We start from the raw sequence: 14,597 nt of genomic DNA, 5'->3' as shown, positions 1-14,597 counted from the left end.
AACAACACCCCGGGGTTAGGGGCCACAAATCAAAGGAAAAATGAAAAAAAAATTCCAAGTGCCAAGAACTAAAAGGCCTACCCAAACACAACCCCGGGGACTTGTACCCAACAACACCCCGGGCTTAGGGGCCACAAATCAAAGGAAAAATGACAAAAATTTTCCAAGTGCCAAGAACTAAAAGGCCTACCCAAACACAACGCCGGGGACTTGTACCCAACAACACCCCGGGGTTAGGGGCCATAAATTAAAGGAAAAATGACAAAAATTTTCCAAGTGCCAGGAACCAAAAGGCCTACCCAAACACAACCCCGGGGACTTGTACCCAACAACATCTCGGGGTTAGGGGCCACAAATCCAAGTAAAAATGACAAAATTTTTCCAAGGGCCAAGAACCAAAGGGCCTACCCAAACACAACCCCGGGGACTTGTACCCAACGACATCCCGGGGTCAGGGGACAAATCAAAGGAGTGGAAATTTTTCCAAGACAACTACTCGCCCATCCGGGAAAACCCGCATAAGGGAGTGGGAGGCAAATGATAGGCCAGAAGTAACCAGGCCCAGATAAAATAACAGAGGCCCAAAAGAGATAACACCCCAGGCCCAAGCCGGTGTGGTCCCCAGTGCCACGTGGCACAGGACAAAAGAGTCAACTGTCTCATGTTACCCAAAATGGAACAATTGCATCCCATCCATTCATGGGTAAATATCCCAAGACAACTCTGATGGAGAAAGGACACCTAACCACACAGTCCATCTGAACCGTCCAACCAATCACCAACCAAGAATGATCAAAGGCCAGGATGAAGAGGTACAAACCCCAAAAACCCTAAATCTTGGGACCTATAAAAGGCCCCAAAAAGAGGGTTTTAGGGGTTGAAAAACATTTGACTGCTACACACCTATACACACACCATCACATATATTTTGAATAGCTTCTTCTTCCCTCTTCTTCTTCTGAAAGAAGTAACCCCTCAGATGACGACTTGAAAGTAACAAGGAGTGGTTACTTCTTGGCAGCAGTAGCACCACTGTCAATATAGAAGAACAAAGAAGCAACCTCTCAGACAACGACTTGAAAAGTAACAAAAACTGGTTGTCTCTTAGCAGCAGTAACACCACTGTGAATGTAGAAGAACAAAGAAGCTACCCTTCTAAACGCTTGAAACTTTCGGAATGTGACAACTGGCTGTCTCTTTAGAAGTCGGTGAACCCTGAATTGTACTTGTTTGATAAACCGGAGTCATTCAGTTCAGGTAAACAAGAATCAATAAATGTAGTTATGTCCATTCTTCTTTTTTGTTTGTTTTTTCGTATTGTTTTGGGTTGGGGTATCATTTATGCTAATTGTTCTCATTTTATGTTTAAAGCTATTTATAATTTCAAAGAACTGGACAGAGCAGTTTTTAGTAACCGAAACTTAACGACGTCATTTTTATGTTTTCAAATTTCAATTTTCGTGATCCACTTACTATATATTTCGATTTTTGTTGGCGTACCATAGATCTTTGTAGCATTTAGAATGACAAAATACAATATGTTTCTTTCACAGGCAAAATCAATATTCCATGTAAAACTGTAGAAGCAAAATAATATTTACAAGGTACTGTGCACAATCTTGGTTCATCTGAACTTCGTGCCAAAGTCAAATGGTATGGAATAATTCATAAGAAGCAAACATTTATAAGGTCTTTTACTCATTTGGTTTTCTTCTTTCGCTTGTTATTTCCACAGTTCTCTTCCACAACAGGACCTGAAGCAGACACACTTGCTTCTCTTCCTTCTGTCTCTGAAAGTAGCCTTTTATTGTTGACGAAATTGGGCAAAAGAGTGGAGAGTCTAAACTTAGAAAAATAATTTTTCATGGCTCCTAAACTTAAGAGTCTAGGTTTACCAGGGTTGAACGTGTTTGTACGATCTGTGAAAATAATAATTTAAACTAAAAGTGTATGTTAATGTATAACAGTTGCAAAAACTAGAGATACAGGTTATGCATTAGATAAATGACGAAAGTTCTCTGCAAATGGAGGTGTGTATAAGAAACTGTTTCTTTACTAACCTCTCTCTGATTCAAAATGGTAGTCAAAATCCTCAATGTCCTCACCCTCAGTGCTATGCGCTGATTCCCACTCATCCTTCTCATCGTCGTGATCACGATCATTTATGTTCTCTGTAATAGGAGGTGTATAATACGTAAGTTGAACATCCAAAGTCATTACCGCTTTCATTCATTTTATATAAAATTAAAAACTGTTTCTTTACTCACCTATCTCTGATACAAAATCCTCAGTGACCTCCCGCTCAGTGCTACGTTCAGAAGCTGCAACAAGATATTAAGAAAAGCCAGTAGATGTTTTTTTATTTATGAAAAATAAACTTGAATAAACCAAGAATACTCACATTCATTTCTTTTGATTGCTGTCATATAAGCCTCAGCAGGCTTTCTAGCATTCCATTCTTCGATTTGTTTCTTGTGGAAAGTTTGGTACTTTTGTGGAAGACCACCTTTCCGTTGCTTGAATGGAATTTCGTAGGGCAACCATGTGATAGAGTTGACATCGTAAGATATGAATACTAGAAACTGTTTGCTACAAAGATGTGGCATGTGATGCTCCACAAAATTGTAGCAAAACAGGGGCGTGATATCTCTCACTAAATTGAGGTCTCCTGGCCTGGGGCACACCATCCCTGCATATGGCGTCCATGTTATATCTATTCATAGAAAACAACCCAAAAAATTCAGCATTAAATCATTGAAAAGAGTCACTAATGTGTGTACCTACTGTCTATTAAAGACAAAATATACAATGTAAAAAAAAACCTTTACCTCATTGGAGAGAGGCATAAAGGAGCCTCTATGATACTTTGTGTAGTGGTTGCGCGTTGGTTTTTTAATTGCACGCACAATCCATGGCAATGGGAGCAATGGAGCTCCTTCTATCACCTGAGGGTACTCGCTCAAATCTATTACAATCTGCTTCTACAGCTTGGGGAGCCGAATTATAACAAAATACGATATTCGATACGATACGATATACGATACAAACACTTTCGATACATATTATTGTTCTTATTCTTATTCGATACACCCAATATACATACCACATAAACAACAATAATTCAAAATCCTTAATATATGCCACGATCACTACAACCCAGCGATAACGGTCCTAAATTTTCTGAAAACTGTCACTACAATCTGGTGACTACGGTCCTTAGTTCTTATTCAATATTTTCACAAATCATGGCATAATCAGAGATCCAAAATTATCGTCTCGACACAACACATATACAACAATACGTATACTATAACACACAACACTTTCAAATATATCATCACTTAGCCCATATTTTGATAATCAAATATACACGCATAATACACAATTTTGAAAACACTAGTAAGATCGATCAAAAACTTACCTCAAATACTGATCAGATCTGAATTTACTCTTTTCGACCATCTAAATGACGTTTTCTTGGAAAACACGAAACACGAAAGTTGTAGAGAACGAAAAGACCTTTCCGAAACGTCCAGGATCACTAAATTCTGACTTTTGATGAATTTACTACGAATTTTACAAGACTATTGATTTATGCTGTGAAGAGCCCTATGAATTTTAATATTAAAAACGAGGAAGACGAATATGGTTTATTTATAATGATACAAAACTCTATATCTTAACCTACAAGTTATCCATATTAGAATCTGATCCAAATTTTAGGCTCATTAGTCTAATTTAAATTTTAAATCTTAATCTTAATCAAATTTTAATCCCTTCTTTTTCAATATCCTATTATTATTATTATTCTAAAAATTACGGGATATTACATACTACCCTCCTTAAAAAAAATTTGGTCCCCAAATTCACAACACTCCTCTATGTCTACGCCCTCTAATATCTTATAGGTCAAAACTTAACTATGGTCCACAAGATCGAATCCTAGGGAATGTACTAGCCACATACCTAACACATTCTGAAAGACAGCCTGCTCTGATACCAACTGTAACAGCCCGCACTTCCGGACTATTAAATCTAAATCAAAACTAATACAATATACAATCTATTTATCGAAAATTCAATTACAAAGGTACTATTTCGAAAGCGCAGCTAACGGAAGTCCAAAAGTCAATCTACTCCAATACTAAGATCCTCGAACTCCAATGCTATCCAACTCGAACTTTTAGGCGAAACCTGAAATTGTAAGAATGAGCTATACAGCCCAGCAAGAGACCAATCGAACTAACTAGCAGGCCAGGTAACATGAACACATATAACAAATTACAATATTCGATACGATACGATATATGATACAAACACTTTCGATACATATTATTATTCTTATTCTTATTCAATACACACAATACACATACCACATAAACAACAATAATTCAAAATCCTTAATCCATGCCACGATCACTAGAACCCGGTGATAACGGTCCTAAATTTCAGAAAACTGTCACTACAATCCGGTGACTACGGTCCTAAGTTCTTATTCGATATTTTCATAAACCATGGCATAATCAGAGATCTAAAATTATCGTCTCGACACAACACATATACAACAATACGTATACTATAGCACACATCACTTTCAAATATATCATCACTTAACCCATATTTTGATAATCAAATATACATGCATAATACATAATTTTGAAAAACTAGTAAGATCGATCGAAAACTTACCTCAAATACTGGTCACATCTGAATTTACTCTTTTCGACCCTCTAAATGACGTTTTCTTGGAAAACACGAAACACGAAAGTTGTAGAGAATGAAAATATCTTTCCGAAATGTCCAGGTTCACTAAATTCTGACTTACGATGAATTTACTACGAATTTTACAAGACTACTGATTTATGGTGAGAAGAACCCTACGAATTTTAAAATTAAAAATGAGAAATACGAATATGCTGTATTTATAATGATACAAAACCCTATATCTTAACCTACAAGTTATCCATATTAGAATCTGATCCAAATTTTAGGTTCATTAGTCTAATTTAAATTTTATATCCTAATCTTAATCAAATTTTAATCCCTTTTTTTCAATATCCTATTATTATTATTATTCTAAAAATTACGGGATATTACACGAACTTTCTTAATGAACAGAAAATCGTGTTCGAGCTCGAGCTTGTTAACTAACAAGTCGGACACGAGCTTTTATCGAAAAAATCGAGCCGAGTCGAATTGAGCCAAACACGAGCCGAGTCGAATTGAGCCGAACACGAGCCGAACACGAGCTTTCTCCATTAAACCGAGTCGAGTTGAGCCGAGCCGAGGTATAGTGAAAAATTATGGTTAAAACACTGGATGGCTAATAAAATAACAAACCAAATATTTTTATTTTTTTCTAAAAATTTTGTCATACCACTAAAATATATAGATATTAACATCCGTATGGTTGGATCATTCAAAAATATTTTTAAAAGAAATTAAATTATTAATATGAGACTAAACACTAGTTACAAGTATTGTTCAAACAATTGGTTGATTGTCAAAATAACAAAACAAAATAAATTTATTTTTTTCTAAAAATTTTGTCATATCACTAAATTATATAGATCTTAACATATGTACGGTTGGATCATTTATAAATATTTTAAAAAAAATCAAAACATTAATACGAGGCTAAACACTACTTACAAGTACATGTCAAAACACCGGTTGACTGTTAAAATAACAAACCACATATATTTATTTTTTTTATTTTTTTCATATCGCTAAAATATGTAGATCTTAACATCCGTACGGTTGGATCATTCATAAATATTTTTTAGAAAATTGAAATATTAATATGAGACTAAACACTAGTGCAAGTACTAGTCAAAACACCGATTGATTATTAAAATAACAAATCAAATACATATATTTTTTTTCTAATTTTTTTCATATCACTGAATTATATAGATCTTAACATATATATAGTTGGATAATTTATAAATATTTTTAAAAAATTGAAATATTAATATGAGATTAAACACTAGTACAAGTACTGGTCAAAACACAGGTTGACTGTTAAAATGACAAAAAAATAAATTTATTTTTTTCAAAAATTTTTGTAATATCATTAAAATATATAGATCTTAACATCCGTACAGTTGTGTCATTCATAAATATTTTAAAAAAAATTAAAACATTAATATTAGACTAAACCCTAGTTACAAGTATTTTTTTATTGTAGGCGCAGCCGCTACGCACTGGATAAACCCCACGGGCTCAAGCAATAGCTTGCAAACCACGTGAACCAAGGTAAATCGCATTTAAGCGACAAACTCTGACTCAGAAGGCATAATCATAAATTATCCTCCCGTGGGATTCAAACCTATGACCAAGAGGATAGTTGTCACCTCTTTAACCAACTGAGCCAACCCTTGCTGGCAAGTATTGTTCAAACCATTGGTTGATTGTTAAAATAATAATCAAAATAAATGCATTTTTTTTGTAAAATTTTGTCTTATCACTAAAATATATAGATCTTGACATACGTAGGGTTGGATCATTCATAAATATTTTACCTAAATATCTACTCCTAACTAAAATTCGCATAATTATTTTGTACATGTGAATTGGTGTGCACCGCTCCAAGTGATTCAGAAAACTATATAATTTACGAGACGTCCAAGTTGGTGAAAGTGTATAATATTGCATAAATCAAGACAAACTTCTACTTTCCTACCCTAAAGAGAAATGGTTAGGGTGTTGCACCTCAATTCTCTGGCGATCTGTTTTTTGATGGACTCCATTTTGGTTTCATGAGGAAACGGAGCAATGCAGTCATTTTTACCAACTGCTTAAAAAAGTCCTTGTTGTTATTGACAATTTAGACGACCCAAAACCACTAGAATATTTAGAGGGATCATTTGCTTTGGGGAGCATGATTATAATAACGACGAGAAATGAAGATCTCCCGGATAGAATTAAAGTAAAAGTAAAATACAAAGTAAATAAAATGGATGAAGATGAGTTGCGGAAAATTTTTAACCAACATGCATTCGGAGATGGTAAAATATCAAGCACATTTCTGGAACTGTCCAAACACATTCTTGAGCATGCTGGAGGGCTTTCATTAGCTCTACAAGTTTTTGGGTCGAACTTGCTTAACGAATCCGAAGAAGAGTGGAGATGGTTCATCGACAAACTGCATCGAGTTCCCATTGATGATATCGAGAAAAAAACTTATAATTAGCTTTTATGCGTTGAAATCGGTTGATCCTTGTTGACGGAGGAATTTGGTAACAACAAAGATTGAGGTTTCTCGCCGGAATTAAGATCTATGACGGTGGTTCTTAGCCGGAAAATCAAGCGGTGTATGGTGGTTTGTGGTTGTTTTGGGCTGAGATTGATCGGAGTAAGTGGTGGCTCCCTTATCAACTCTCAACTTCTTACCCTCTCAATGTGCCTATGTACCCTTTATATAGGGATCAAGCCTAACGTAGTTCTTGGGGAACAAGAAATCTAATGGGCTTAGACTTCTTATTCCTAGGCCCGGTAGAAGTCCATCCAGAATCCGTCTTCTGCTAGCTTTAGGAATGTCCAACTATAAGGCCCAACCGCAAAGGCCCAAGGCTCATCCGTAATCATAAGACTTCATAAATAATGCATCTCCCTGCGCAAGGATAACACTCCGCTACAGCTATCTCCCTTGATTTACGGACGCAGGTATAGCCACGGTTCACCCCAAATGTCGGACGCATCCCTGTCCCCCGAATGAGGATAAGCCGCCAGATAGCAGGACAGGTGATCCCAAGCTCTTGGGTGCAAAGTGCAGGATGACTCCAAAGTTCTCCAATGAGGACACCCGTTGAATACAAGAACAGAGTTCCCGAAGCACACACCAAAGTTAACCCCGCATCCCCAACGAGGACACCCGTTGAATACAGGATGAGGCCTTCAATCATTAGGCATACCCCTGGAGGCCTTCTAGCTTTTCATGGACATCCCCCTCCTTGACCGTCTCAAGGAGGGAATTCTTCAAAGAGTACCTGCAACAAATATGTTAGTAGAAATAACCCTCCATTGCTCCATTCCATGCATGCTTTGTCCTGAGCTCACCCTTGAGAATGCATTTACCACACATAGGACGTATCCTGACACATTGGGCGCGTCCTGACTTTCATGAAGCCTGTATTGTTCTTCCAATGACTCCCTCTCATGACATTTCACAGAGACAGGACGCGTCCTAAACATCTGGGCGTGTGCTCCAACTTTCATTGCTAAAGGACCACAACTGCTAGGTACCTCCACCATGGTAGATGCATTCTATGTCTCTGGACGCGTTCTACACCAGGTAAGTACTTTCAAAACCTCCTTACCACAGAATCATCTTTAATAAACATTCCCACGAAAAGTGGGTGCGTCCTACTTCTATGGGCGCTCCTTGATCTTCTCCTTTGCAACGCAACGCCGAGTTTGACTCTAATCAACCCGCGCTTGACCCGCATTGATCCAATACCAAATTTTGGGTATAAAAACTACCCCCCAAATTCCATACGCAGTTGAAAACAAAGTTGGAATTTTTACCCTTAAAATCTAAGCAACGAAATTTGGCTTACAAACACAGGACGCGTCGTTGGTTGAGGACGCGTCTTTTCATTCGCTTAATACCCGTTGCGTTACAGCTGTCGCCCACGTCAGCATACCCTCTCCTATAAATACCCTAAAATGAAATTCATATCATCACTTTACTCTCTCAACAACCGCCGTCGCCACCGTTCAAGCAGAAATTTCAAGTTCAAAAATCCGGCGATTTCTCCGCTCATTTCCCGATTTCCTTAGCTCAATCGAATCCCGAACTCACAGGGTATGTGGATCCTTCATTATTTCTTAATTTCACCGAGAAAATCGTCCATAATAAGTTAAAAATTGTTCGTATCCTCCACTTTTTACAACTGTTCTTCATTACATCAGTACATGTATATGTATGTATCTATTAAAATAACATACTTTGCTTCTTTGATTCATGATTGCATGTTTCTAGGGTTTTACTGAATTTTTCCCAAATTAAACATAGTCGATTCAAATTTTGCTGTATTCCCACTAGCGTGGATGCGTCTACCACTTAGGGCGCGTCCTATATACTTTCTTTGTTTAGTGCATAATTTATTTGTCATAGCTTTAAGTCGTTTCAACAAGAGTTGAGCAGACGCACTGTCAAACTAGGACGCGTCATATATTTTATCTTCCCTGATAAGCTTCCTGTGATAGACCTTGTAGGACGCGTTCTCATGCTAATTCTACTTTATATTTTTTTCCTTTACTTTTACTTATCTTCTTTAAGTCATGGATGTGTCTTCAAAATTTTTCCCTTCTTGTTTCAGCTGGAGGACGCGTCTTCATCTTCTCCTTTCCACCCGTTCAAGGTTCTCAACAAACACCTTGGGATTTATTCCCCACCTTCTATTTCTTTCACACCCGAGCTCCCTAAACTTCATAGGACAAATTTCTTTCTTGGAGCAGAAACACGCGTCTTTGAACTCCTCAAATCAAAAACCTCAATAATGTCAGATTCCAGTTCTGACTCTATGGATCATGTCCCTATAAGCTCTAGGATGGGAAAGGGAAGATTAAAACGTAAAAGAACTCTAATCCTCGATACTAAGGCGGCCATTGAAGATTGGACCGATGATGAAATCAATCCATCATCCAGTAAACCCCAACAACATAAAGCCATTTCCGATGAGGACGCGTCCTCACCTGCTCAAGCAACATCTCCATCTAGGGACACGTCTCCTGTTGAGGACGCGCCCTCTCCTCATAGCGAGGGTGAATTTGGGAAGAGAATTCCTCAGCCTGACAAATACCCCATCTCCCCTCAACAGTTTGTCTCTCCATTAGAGCATTGGGAGCCAGACGATGTAGAGCTTGATTTCGACTGGAAGGAACTTGAAGATCTCCCTGAGACAGAAAAGAACGTCTAGAGGAAGAGAGAAAACAAATTAGCTTGTGTTGGTATGAAATCCACTGCAACAGATTTGGAGATTGGGTGAACAATAAAGTATTATGACATGGAGGGCATCTGGGCGCGTCCTCTTCGAATGATGAGGCCTCATATCTTTAATATGGAAAATCTAAGGATCCCCAGGATGGTTCTCACTCCAAAACTTATTTCCCTGGGTGTGGGCGCGCCCTTACATCCTTATATCAAGAAGATCTTAAAATGGTACGACTTTGCCCCAATCCAGTTGTCCCCAAACTCCTACAAACTAGCATGGGCCTTATACATCATGTACCATAATTTGGGGTTCGGCGCGCACTCCATGAAAGGATTCAGCTATTTCTTCAGCATCGGGAAGTCTATCCCAGGCTACCACTTCTTGGTTGTCAACAAAAGGTTGAATAATAAAGGGTTTAATGAAGGTAAAATCAGCCACGAGCGAGACTGGAAGGAACCGTTCTTCTATATTTATGACGTGAAAAGGGCCCGCGTACGCTTCAATCAAGAGCCAAGTAAGAAACATCAATAGGACGCGTCCTCACTTTAGGACGCGTTTTGCTTCTTAATTTTCTTCTTTTTTTTGATATCCTTGTTTCTTCTTTAGACAAAAGAACCCAAAAAGAGCTAACGGGAAAGAGAAAAAAGAGAGCAGAGAAGGTGCTGGCATACGCTGAGAAACACTTTAATCTCAAAGAGATGATTATAGAAGCCAATCTTAAAAAGATTGGGGCTTTGTCCGAAAGGGTGGGTTCCATTTGTAAATATCGTGATTTTTATAATGGGAAACCCATCCTTACTGCTTCTGAAAAGACTAGAGGGCTCAATGCAACAGAATTAGTCCAACTAGACATTAGCAGACAAGTGGATTTAGAGCAAGGTAAGAATAGGACGCGTCATGGACTGAGGACGCGTCATATATGCATCTTCATACACAACCTCCATTTTATCTGACATATATACTTACAATTTATATATACCTTGGTCTTGACGCATCTTTCCATTAAGACGCGTCTTCGTATCCTTTTTATGATTTAGATGTTTGCATAAGACTGTCACATTGCATGATTCTCATAGGACGCGTCTTGCCATTAGGACACGTTCAGTCTTCATAGCTTTTATTGTGTATCAAATCATTAAATGCACTTATCATTTTACTATTATATCACATGGGACGCGTTCTGTTAACCTAGTGCGTTTATATCTAATATTTTCCCATGTTTATGTCACATATATGACTTCTCTTCCTAAAGGATTTGCCATTGGAGCCACCAAAAAATTGAGAGCCAGGAAGCAGGCTCCTGCAAAGTCTATTCCAAAGGCCAAAGATCCTACTCCTGTTGTGGTTCCTTCACCTCCCCCCAAGGTCATTGACACCACTGTGGTGAACGTCTCAGATAAAGAGGACGCGCCCTCTAAGCGCCAGAAGACAGTTCCCGATGACCAATCCTTTATCCTGAGATATCTGGGCGCGTCCTCATCTTGCACCTTTACTGAAGATGAAGTTCGAGGCTGGACTTTCAGGACGGAAGAACAAACTGAGCAAGCCATGGTGAGAGCAGCAGCCGAGCTCCATTTGCACTCTAGGCAAAGTGCCAACATGGCTGCTAGACTTAGGACACGTCTTGCTGTCACTGACACTGCTAAAAGTCAGGCAGAAGACAAAATCAGATCTTTGGAGAAGAGCATTACTTTGCTCACCCAAGAGAAGGATGCTGAGATCAAGCGATTGCAGCAAGACAGGACGCGTCTTGAGGGTGAGAAGGCGCAGCTCGAAGGAAATGTTACCTCTGTGGAGAAAGCTATGGAGAGTGTGGTCACTCTGAATTCCAACATGCAACTGGAGCTGGATACCCTAAATGATGATAGGTTGCATGGATGGAAAGAAGAGAAGAAGTTGGTATACCAAAATGGTTTTGCAACTGGATTCGAGGAAAGGTGTTCTGGGTTTATAGCAAATGACCCAGAATATCCTTTCTCCAAATTTGATGAAGACACCCAGAAATGGGTAAATGACTTCAAGATCAGGGCTGTAGATTCCATCAAAAGCAAGAGGATCATCCTTGGCTTGGAAGAGGACGATGCGTCCCCGTCACCTTCTCCACTTCAGACTCAGCCTCCACCTCCTTCCCCAAAAGAGCAGGACAAGCCTCAGGACGCGCCCCTGCCTAGGACGCGTCTCATGTTTATTTATAACTTTTATCTGAACTGTCTCAAGGGTGAAGGCCCTTTTAAGCCTTGCAAGTTGTAAAATTATGACTATTTCTAACTTTTGTTTGTTGGTATTTTCATAAGATTTTCCCCTTTTTAATTATCTCCATGTGTATTTTTTTTACTTTCTTGATTATCTAGCTATGTCCTACATATGGGCGCGTCCTGAGCTGAGGATGCGTCACCTTTTGCTTATCGTCTATTCGCCTGGTTTTTCCTTAGAAATTCAAATCTTGTTGTTATCCCCTTTACCATTTGCAAGTTAAGAAGATGTCTTACAAGGGCGTTTCCTTGATTTAGGATGTGTCTTCCTTATGCCTTAATTAAATTCCAGCACCATAGACAATAGGGTGCATCCAGATATATGGACGCGTCTAGATATAGTATATTAGTCCATAGACAAGGAGGGTTATTTTTCCCTTAGGATGATAACATGCTGTTATACTATTTCCTATCTATGCAATGCACAATATATGGGCGCGTCCTCATGTTTGAACGCGTCAACCCCTAACTTTGACTGCTATAATTAAAGATTTAACAGAGGGGGTGCGTCCTACCAGAAGGAGCATCAACCAGGATTGTGCATGTGTATGTCTTTTATTTTAAAGTTTCATTTGATCAATCTCTGAGTGGGCGCGTCCTTGATGTGGATACGTCTTTAGTTTTAGTTTTACTTGAGTTTCCTTTTACCAGTCGTGCTCTTACAAATGTAAATAAAGGACTATTTTTAGGGGCGCGTCCTGTGATGAGGACGTGTCATATAACCAATCAAATCTACAAGCCAAACAACCATTAAGATTTTTCAATGTTTTTATTAATAATGCGCTCTGGCGTCAAAAGTGCACCAGTCCCACGGCTACTATGCCCTGTGGGGAATTTATTCGAAAAAATGATCCTTCAAATAGTTCTAAGGTGAGTAGTACATGCACTACCCCCTAGGCTATGAGGAATTTTATTGCTTCTAATCTATAATTCGGGCACAACCCTAAGTATATAATGAAAACAGGATATGCAAGGGGCCGAAGCCGCGCCTTACTGATAATACTTTCGAAGATGTTCCGCGTTCCATGCTCGCGGAACCAGCTTTCCTTCCAAATCTTCAAGGTGATAAGTCCCCTTCCACAAGATCGCTTTTATCTTGTATGGTCCTTCCCAATTAGATCTAAATACTCCATGCTGGGGGTTCTTTATGTTTGGCATCACCTTCCTGAGCACCAAATCTCCTACCTTCAGCAGTTGTTCCTTTACCTTCTTATTGTAATACCTCGCGGCACGTTGTTGGTATGCCGCAAGTCTTAACTGGGAGTTTTCCCTTACTTCTTCCAAGAGATCCAAATGAAGACTCTGGTTAACTTCTGCATCTTACTCCTTGTAACGGTTTCTACGAAGCGACCCGAAGCCAATTTCCACGGGGAGCATAGCTTCATACCCGTAAGTCATTAAGAACGGAGTTTCTCCCGTAGTAGATCTTGCAGTAGTGTTGTAGGACCACATTACTTTTGAGAGTTCTGCAGGCCAATTCCCTTTGTGCTCTTCCAGTTTTGTCTTAATGGTATGCTTTATTATTTTATTCACGGCCTCTGTTTGCCCATTACTTTGAGGATGATAGACCGCTGCAAACTCCTTCTTAATTTTCAGATCCTCACATAACTACCGCAACTCCTTGCTGTTAAACTGCTTTCCATTGTCAGAGATCAGTTTGTAAGGAATACCAAACCTGTACACGATAGAGTAGAAGACAAAGTTTTTAATTTTCTTTACGGTGATAGTTTCTAACGGCACAGCTTCTACCCATTTAGTAAAGTAATCAACCGCGACCACTGCATATTTGACATCTCTTTTAGCCTTAGGTAGTTCTCCAATAAGATCAATCCCCCACATGGCAAACGGCCATGGGCTCATCATAGGCGTCAAGAGCGTCGCTAGCATAGATGAGTAATTCGCAAACTGTTGGCAGCGATCGCAGGCTCTGACGAAACGTGCGTCATCCTCCTTCATAGTAGGCCAATAATAACCTTGGCGTAAAACTTTCATCTCCAACGAGTTACCCCCCGAGTGATTACCACAAATTCCCTCATATACTTCCCTTAGGATGTAATTTCCCTCTTCTTCATCGACACATCTGAGCAGTGGCTGATTGAAGCCCCTTTTATACAAAACTTCATCATATACTGCATATCTTGCAGCCTGGTAGCGGAGTCGTCTAGCCTTAAACTTATCCTCAAGAAGCGCTCCCTTATGAATATAAGCAAGAATGGGCGTCATCCATGTTTCCTTGGGAGCCTCATGTACTTGCATCACCTCAACCTTTGGGATACTAGGAATCTCCTAGATCTCTAGGGGTATAGATCCCAACAACACAGCTTCCTGCTGGGATCCCATTTTCACCAGGGCATCCGCATTGCTGTTCTTTTCCCACGGTACACATTCTAGCCTAACCTCTTTG

At 39.2% G+C, this 14,597-nt stretch overlaps 1 protein-coding gene across 3 annotated transcripts in view; it reads left to right on the top strand.

The window, feature by feature from the left end:
* Window positions 1-14,597, top strand: part of LOC141697183 (TMV resistance protein N-like) — a 261,701-nt gene that overhangs the window by 139,604 nt on the left and 107,500 nt on the right. The window lies entirely within an intron of this gene.

The sequence above is a fragment of the Apium graveolens genome, chromosome 11, assembly GCF_009905375.1.
Source record: "Apium graveolens cultivar Ventura chromosome 11, ASM990537v1, whole genome shotgun sequence".
Lineage (NCBI taxonomy): Eukaryota > Viridiplantae > Streptophyta > Magnoliopsida > Apiales > Apiaceae > Apium > Apium graveolens.
The sequence above is the reverse complement of the archived record's forward strand: the minus strand, read 5'-3'. Positions and strand labels throughout refer to the sequence as shown.